The sequence below is a fragment of the Alexandromys fortis genome, unplaced genomic scaffold, assembly GCF_014885135.2.
Source record: "Alexandromys fortis isolate MF-2015 unplaced genomic scaffold, M_Fortis_MF-2015_v1.1 scaffold_26, whole genome shotgun sequence".
Taxonomy (NCBI): Eukaryota; Metazoa; Chordata; class Mammalia; order Rodentia; family Cricetidae; genus Alexandromys; species Alexandromys fortis.
In genome coordinates this window covers 4,803,271-4,810,331 of record NW_026067894.1, presented here as the reverse complement: position 1 = coordinate 4,810,331, position 7,061 = coordinate 4,803,271, and the positions used below count along the sequence as shown (strand labels likewise).

Genomic DNA, 7,061 nt, shown 5'->3' with positions numbered 1-7,061 from the left:
AGGCTGTAGCTATAGCTCTGAAGGGAAGGTACCCTGACTGTGGTTTTGTGAGAATCTAAAACAATGAATATATTCTTTGGGGGGGAAATTATGAAATGCCAAAGTTAGTACAAGGCAAAAAATGGAATAAAACATTTTTTGCTTCGTTCCTTCAATAATTTAATTACTGAGTGCCTATTAAAGTCCAGCTATTATTTCTATTCAAACACAGTGACCATCCTCATCCCTAATCAAAATGTTACCAGGCCAAGGAAATTTTTTGCAGGCAAATTCTCCCAAACTTCTATAGAATAGCTTATTTCTATTTCTTCAAAGTTTTTGCAGAGAATAAAGAAGACAGTCTCCAAATTAATTATTAAATCTAGTTAAACCAGATTATAGCTAAATAGGTTCAGTACGGGAAGACTTATAAATCAGCCTATAACTACAAATGGGAAAATCACAATTAAAAATCACAGTAGGGTTTATTTAGAATCAGATAAAGCTACCAGAATTCATTAGAGAAAAAGATACAGAAAAGCATCAAGTTGTGGTTAAAGTAGCTTTCTTACCTGATACATTCTATCAAACACCTACAAGGCTGGAGAGATGGCCCAGCAGTTAAGAGCACTGTCTCCTCTTACAGACATTCTGCGTTCATTCCCGGTAACCATATGGGGGCTCACAACCATCTCTAGTGGGATCTGATGCCCTCTTCTGTCGTAAAGTCAGTCTACAGAGCGCTCATATACACAAACTAACTAACTAACTAAATAAATATTTTTTTTAAAAAGCCTATAGTGGAGGTAGGTATAGTGATATATGCTTTTAAGTCTACTGCTCAGGAGGCAGAGGCAGGCGAGGCAGGCGGATCTCCGTGAATTTGAGGCCAGCCTGGTTTTTATAGTGAGTTTCAGGTCATCAGGGCTACATAGTGAGACCCTGTCTCAAAAACACACCCCCCCCCCAAATAATTTTCCAAAATTTACTGCAGCTAGATGTTGTGGCCCACACCTTACCCAGCACTTGAAAGATGAAGCAGAAAGATGAGGAGTTCATGACTATCTTTGGCTACATGAGTTGTTCCCCATTCCTCACTATTGGAGTGGAAATGTTTACTCTACCATTGTACGTTGGGAAAGTTTTAAATTTTTACAGCGCCTCACAGCTAAAAGTTTGCTGTAGCTCTCAAAAGAGTCTGGGAGCTCTTGAATGGTGCTGGAAACTTTAGGACCATGGGGAGTTTTAAAAACTGAGCAGAATGCATTTTGCATTGTGCAGTGACTGTGCACTGGGGTAGAGTTTTCAATGTGAGTGTGAAAGCCCTCCCTCCTGCCATATGTAAGAACACAAGCTAGTGGCACTGTTTTGGGAGGCTGTGGGACCTTTAGGAGGTAGGGTCTGGCTGGTGGAGGTGGCACTGGAGATGGGCCTTTAAGGGTCATAGACTGGCTGTGCTGGCTAGTTTTATGTCAGCTTGACACAAGCTATCGTCATCTGAGAAGAGGGAATTTTAATTGAGAAGAATGCCTTTTTAATATTATCCTGCAGGCAAGCCGTTAGGCCATTTTCTTAATTAACGATGGATGGTGGAGGGCCCAGTCCCATTGTGGGACAGGCCACTCCTTGGCTGGTGGTCTTGGGCTCTATAAGAAATCAGCCTCCCTGGAGAGCAAGTCAGTAAGCAGAGCTCCTCCATGGTCTCTGCATCAACCTGGAGGCAGGTTCCTGTCCTGCTTGTATTCCTTTTTAACTCCCTTTGATGACGAACAGTGGTGTGGAAGAGTAAGCCAAGTCAACCCTTCCCCTTTAAAGGTACTTTTGCTTGTGGTGTTTGGTCACAGCAACAGTGACCCTAACTGAGACACTGGCCTTGCTGTGCAGCCCATTCTCAGCTTCCTGATCCACACTATGCTCCTGTCGCCACAGAACAAACCACATCTGCTGTTGTGGCTGCCCTACTGAGACAAGCAGCAATCCCTCCGAAACCATGAACCTAAACAAACCTTTCCTTGACCAAGCTGTTCCCGTCACCAGGAGAAAACCAACTGAAACAAGGCCCTGCTGTGCAGGGCGAGAACTGGTCCAGTCCGTTTGGAAAGCTGTCGTGACAGGCTGCCTAGTGGCACAGACCACTTTAGATCACAGATCACAGCTGTGTTCCAACCCAGGGAAACGTCTGGCCTGAACTCACAGAAGTAAGTCCCAGCAGTTCTATAGCACACTTGGATGCAGCGTCTATGTTCTTCAGCAGAGAATTAGTCAATAAAACATAATGTGCGTGACTGAAGAACTCAGTGTCACTGTCTAAAGGACTGGATCCGTACCAGTCAACATCAATGTGCCTCAAAGACAGAGAGCGGCTGATACAGCCAAGTGTCAGATGTGTTCGCTAAGCACACATGAGGCAATAGTTAAGTTGTTTGGCTAGGTGGCTATGTGTGGTTAAAATGTAAATGCATCTGTAAGCACAGACAGAATGACAGAGAGCCTGAGGATCATGCCTATGGGATAAGAGGGATGGGTCTGGAAATAAAAGATGAACAGTAAAGGATGAGATTAAAGAATAAAATACCAAATCAAAGGATAAGCCTGGGACCAGACTGAAACCTCGTAAGAGGAGATATGAGTTCCAGTCCTCTTTCCTTTTTTCATCTTTTTGAGCTAGGATCTCAGGTAGTCCAGGCTACATGCACAGACAGAGCCCCAACCCACTGTGTAGCAGAGGATGACCTCGAACTTCTGATTCCCTTAGCTCTGACCTCCCCAGCACTGCAAGTGCAGGCACACACTACCACGCCCAGTGCTGAGGATGGAACGGGGGTGCACTGATGCTAGGCTGCTCTCTGCTGACTGAGCCTCACCCTCATCCCCTAGTTCATTTTCCAAGTCAGCAAACACGAACATTGCAGACACTTGGCTGCTCAATGATAGCTCCTTTTCTGAGAGAGTGCCTTGCCACAGAGTCCAGACTGACCTGAAACTCATCATCCTCCTGCCTCAGCATCGCAGGTGCTCTTACCACAGGCATTCACTACTGTGCCCAGCTAATGTTTCCGGAATGAGCAGACTGTTTCCCCAAAAAGAACATCTCCAAGTGGGTTGTGCTTCCACTAGGGATCTTGCAATGATTTATCTGAATATTTTCCTCCACAGGGCTCTGCATCATTTGCCTCCAACTGTTTAATCTCATCAAGCGGAGCGCTCACAACTTCCAGTCATTTCACGCGAGGCCATTATCACGGCTGTCTTCCGTGTTGTTTTGTTTTTCATTTGGAGTTGTATTTCTGAAGCATTTCTTCCCCCGGCAGGTTTTGAGCCATCTGCCATAAAGGAGGCACTTAAGATTTCAATAGCAGTGAAAACAGATTAAGCAAAGGTTTGCCTTTCATGTGGAGTGTATTTCTGGTCCGCTTTCAGGTCTGCACCTCAAAGAGCCTTTATTTTGTTTCAGTCGATTGAAATTGAGGCCCGGGTACCGGATGAAATGCCTTCGCACTCCTTTCAACTGTTCGAATGGGGAGGAAATCTCCTGCCTCAGATATCCGCATGGCTTCCTTTATGTCTCTGCTCAAATGCCATCATTTTTTATTTTGGGGTGTCAGGGCTTGAGCCCAGGGCCTCGCTCATGCCAGACAAGTGCTCCACCATTGAGCTACACCCCCAGCCCCAGTGTTATCTTTTTTTTTTCTAAGCTAGGATCTCACTTTGTCTCCCTGGCAGGGCTAGGACTCTGAATGCCCTAACCTCAGCCTCCCAACTCCTTGGATTATGGGTAGGTACCACCACACCAGGCTGGAATACTATTTTCTTAGAGGCTTTTAACTATCTGTAATAGCATCTCCATGGCCCCACCATCCATTTAGCCCGTTTTGTTATCCTTTCCTCTCCTTTCCTTTCTTCTCCCCCCGCCTCCCGTGTGTGTGTGTGTGTGTGTGTGTGTGTGTGTGTGTGTGTAGGTCAGAAGTCAGCACTGGGTGTCTTTCTCAATTTCTCTCCACTTTATTTTTTTAAACAGGGTCTCTTGCTGAACCTGAAACTTGCCAGTTGGTCTAGACTGTCTGGCCAGTAAGCACCAGGGCTCTTCCTGTCCCCCCACTTCCAGCACTAGGATAGCAAGCACGCACCACAGCCGTCTTTTTACATGGGCTGTGGAGATCCAAACTCAGATCCTCATGCTCCGACACCAGCTGAGCCATCTTCCCTGGCCCACTTTGTTTTTCTTCCCAGCACCTCTTATGTCACACTGTGTGATTATATCTATTTATGATCCGCTTCCCCATGAGGAAACACCAGTCCCTTGAGAGCAGGGACCTTGTCTCCTCTGTTCTCCGTGCTATCTGCACACCAGGGGCAGTGTCTGGAGCAGAGCACATGCTCGAGATGAGGAACGCATCTCTCTGAAGTATATCACGCCTTTCCACCTTATACAGTTCTCTGTCCAGCTCATGCCTTGTAATCACCCGATCTACACGACCCCTTCTGCCGGTCATCTTCCCGCCAACTGTACATTCATTCCGCTAACACTAATAATGGAGCTCCTGCTGTGTGCCAGCTGCTGTGCCATCCCATGGCCAATGAGAGAGGGCAGGTCTCGGGGGCTCCTCTTTCATTTCAGCGGTGTCTGTGACCTCACATGTCTGAAGCTGGCCCGGTTATTAGAAGTTCGGGGCTGGAGAGATGGCTCAGCAGGTAAAAGTGCTTGCTGGGTAAGCTCGCTGGCCTGGATTTGATCCCCGGGTCCCATGGTGGAAGAAGAGAGCTGACGCCAAAAATCTGTTGCCTGACCTCCACGGCACACATGCGACACATACACACACGCATACACACACAAACACACACAGAGAGAGAGAGAGAGAGAGAGAGAGAGAGAGAGAGAGAGAATTTTAGAGTTAACATGGTGTTACACACCTGCAATCCAAGCAGTTAAGAGACAGATTAGGAGGATCAGGATTTGGCCAAAGGTACACGAGACCCTGCCAAAACCAAAACCAAAACCTTAGCTAATGTTGAGTGAGTGCTGAACACGTGTCCTGGGGGGCATCCAGGTTAGAACCACGTATGATGGCTTCAGAGCCCTACAGGATCCTGCACAACCCCTACCTGCTCCTCTCCAGCCTCTGAGATGGCTTTAGTCGCGGTCTCTTCCCAGGGGTGGGGCTGGGCTTCTCTCCAGCAGACACATATACAGTTTGAGAGTTTGTTTGAATCTAAGACCCCTTTTCTATGACAGACTCGGCACTCACTGCCCATTTTCTAGAAAGGGTTCAGGAGACACCTAGTCCATGACAGTCTTACTATGTGGCAAGTCTAGGCTTAAACTTGTGCCCATCCTCCTGCCTCAGCCTCCTGAGTGCTGGGCTTACAGACATAAGCCACTCCACCCAGCAGTTTAGGTTTTTCTGTCATTTTAAAGATGAGGAAATTGGTGATAAGTTTAGAAGCTTCTGTAAGGTGGGGGTCAATCCAGGTTGGACTTGGCCTTGCCTATCAACCCTCTTCTCTCCTCCACTGGCCACTTTGCCTCCAAGACATCTACAGATTCCCTCTGTTACCTGAGGCAAAAGTCCACCTCTGGTCACTGTGGAAGTTAAACTAGCTACCGAAGTGCTGTTCAGCAAAGGTTTAATGCACAGCCTGAAGACCTCAGTTCCGTCTCTTCCTCCCTGGGGACCAAGCCTCCCTTCCCGTAGCCACTTCTCTATGGAGGGAGGCTCCCAGGACAAGGCTGTAAGAGCTTAAAACTGGTCCCTCACATCTGTAGCTAGGAAGTGGAGAGCCGTGAAGCCTGCTGCTGCTCAAAATGTTTTCCCCGTTTATACAGTCCAGGATCACAGCTAGAACCCAGGGCCATCTACCACAGGGCAGTTATCTTCTCACATAACTTACACGATCAAGATACCCCTAAACACACAGGTCTGTCCAGAGGCCTACTTCCCAGGTGATACTAGCGTCTATCGGGCTGATAATCAACACCAACCAACACAGGGGAATTCCGGCTTGCCGGCAGTTAGGAACTCCTCGGAGACTAGTAACGATCTTGGCTTGATAGTACTATTGCTTGGACCGGGGTAGAGGGCAGGGTGGTGGAGAGAGTAAATGGAGAAAGCCAGGAGTGGCGGCATACACACTTAATCCTTGTCCTTAGGAGATGGAGGCATACAGATGGGGAACTGGAAGCCAGCCTCAGCTAGGTGGTGAGATGGGGGCTTGTGGTCAGCATTGAGAGGTCATGAACAGAGCAGGTGGGCATCAGAATGGGCAGCTCAGTGGCCAAGGTGCCACTTAGAGCTTGTGGCTGTCACCTGCCTGCAGGCACAACTGAAACCTTAAATTCATAAGGATGCTGTTGGGGCTACTCAGTGACTCTCAAATACATTGGCCAAAGACCCAGGTCCCCTTCAAATCCACCACCGTCTTTTCTAGAAGAGCAGAGACTGCTTGTTAAAGTGGAGGAACACCTGCTGAGCAAGGGCTACCTGGAGCAGCTGACATCAATGGTGGGGCAATGCAGACTTGCCGACTTCTAAGTCATTTAGGCTCCCAGAGGACCCCGAGAAGAAATATCATCCAATAACCAGCAAACATCCCTGGCCTCCCAGAGACACAGAGTAGCTAATGACCTTGGTGCTAATGACCTTCAGGGGAGCATCCAAGCAGGCACAAAGGCAGCTGCAGAGACCTCTCCACCAGAGGAGCCCCAGCCCCAGAGGCTTCAAAGGGCATGGTGCTTGGCTCCTCTCCCTGGCAGTGATTACAATTCTGTATGAAACCAGCCAAGATTAAGCAGGCTTGGCTGGACTAAACGTCTGTCTTCGGTGGGCATCCCAGCTTTGCTTCTGGCGAATCTTGGGACACATAGTGTGATACTAGGCTTCCGTTCCAGGTTTGGCTCCCCAGCGCAGGATGACTTCCTCTTCACAGCAGCTTAAAGTGCGAGTCTACCAGACTCCAAGTCGCTTCTTTGATGCCACTGACTTGAGTCTTGTTTGGGAGTGTGGGTAAACAGTGGTTGATCACATGCCAACTTCTCTGGCCCAGTTGTTTTTTACCCATGGGGTAGCCGTCCTACTGGGGTGGAG

General features: G+C 48.1%; 1 long non-coding RNA gene across 1 annotated transcript in view; it reads right to left on the bottom strand.

The window, feature by feature from the left end:
- Positions 1-1,236: 1,236 nt before the first annotated feature.
- LOC126509684 (uncharacterized) overlaps positions 1,237-7,061 on the bottom strand; it is a 31,185-nt gene continuing 25,360 nt past the window's right edge. Inside the window, exon 8 of the long non-coding RNA XR_007594228.1 lies at positions 1,237-4,762. This is a non-coding gene — a long non-coding RNA (uncharacterized lncRNA). The remainder of the gene's footprint in view (positions 4,763-7,061) is intronic.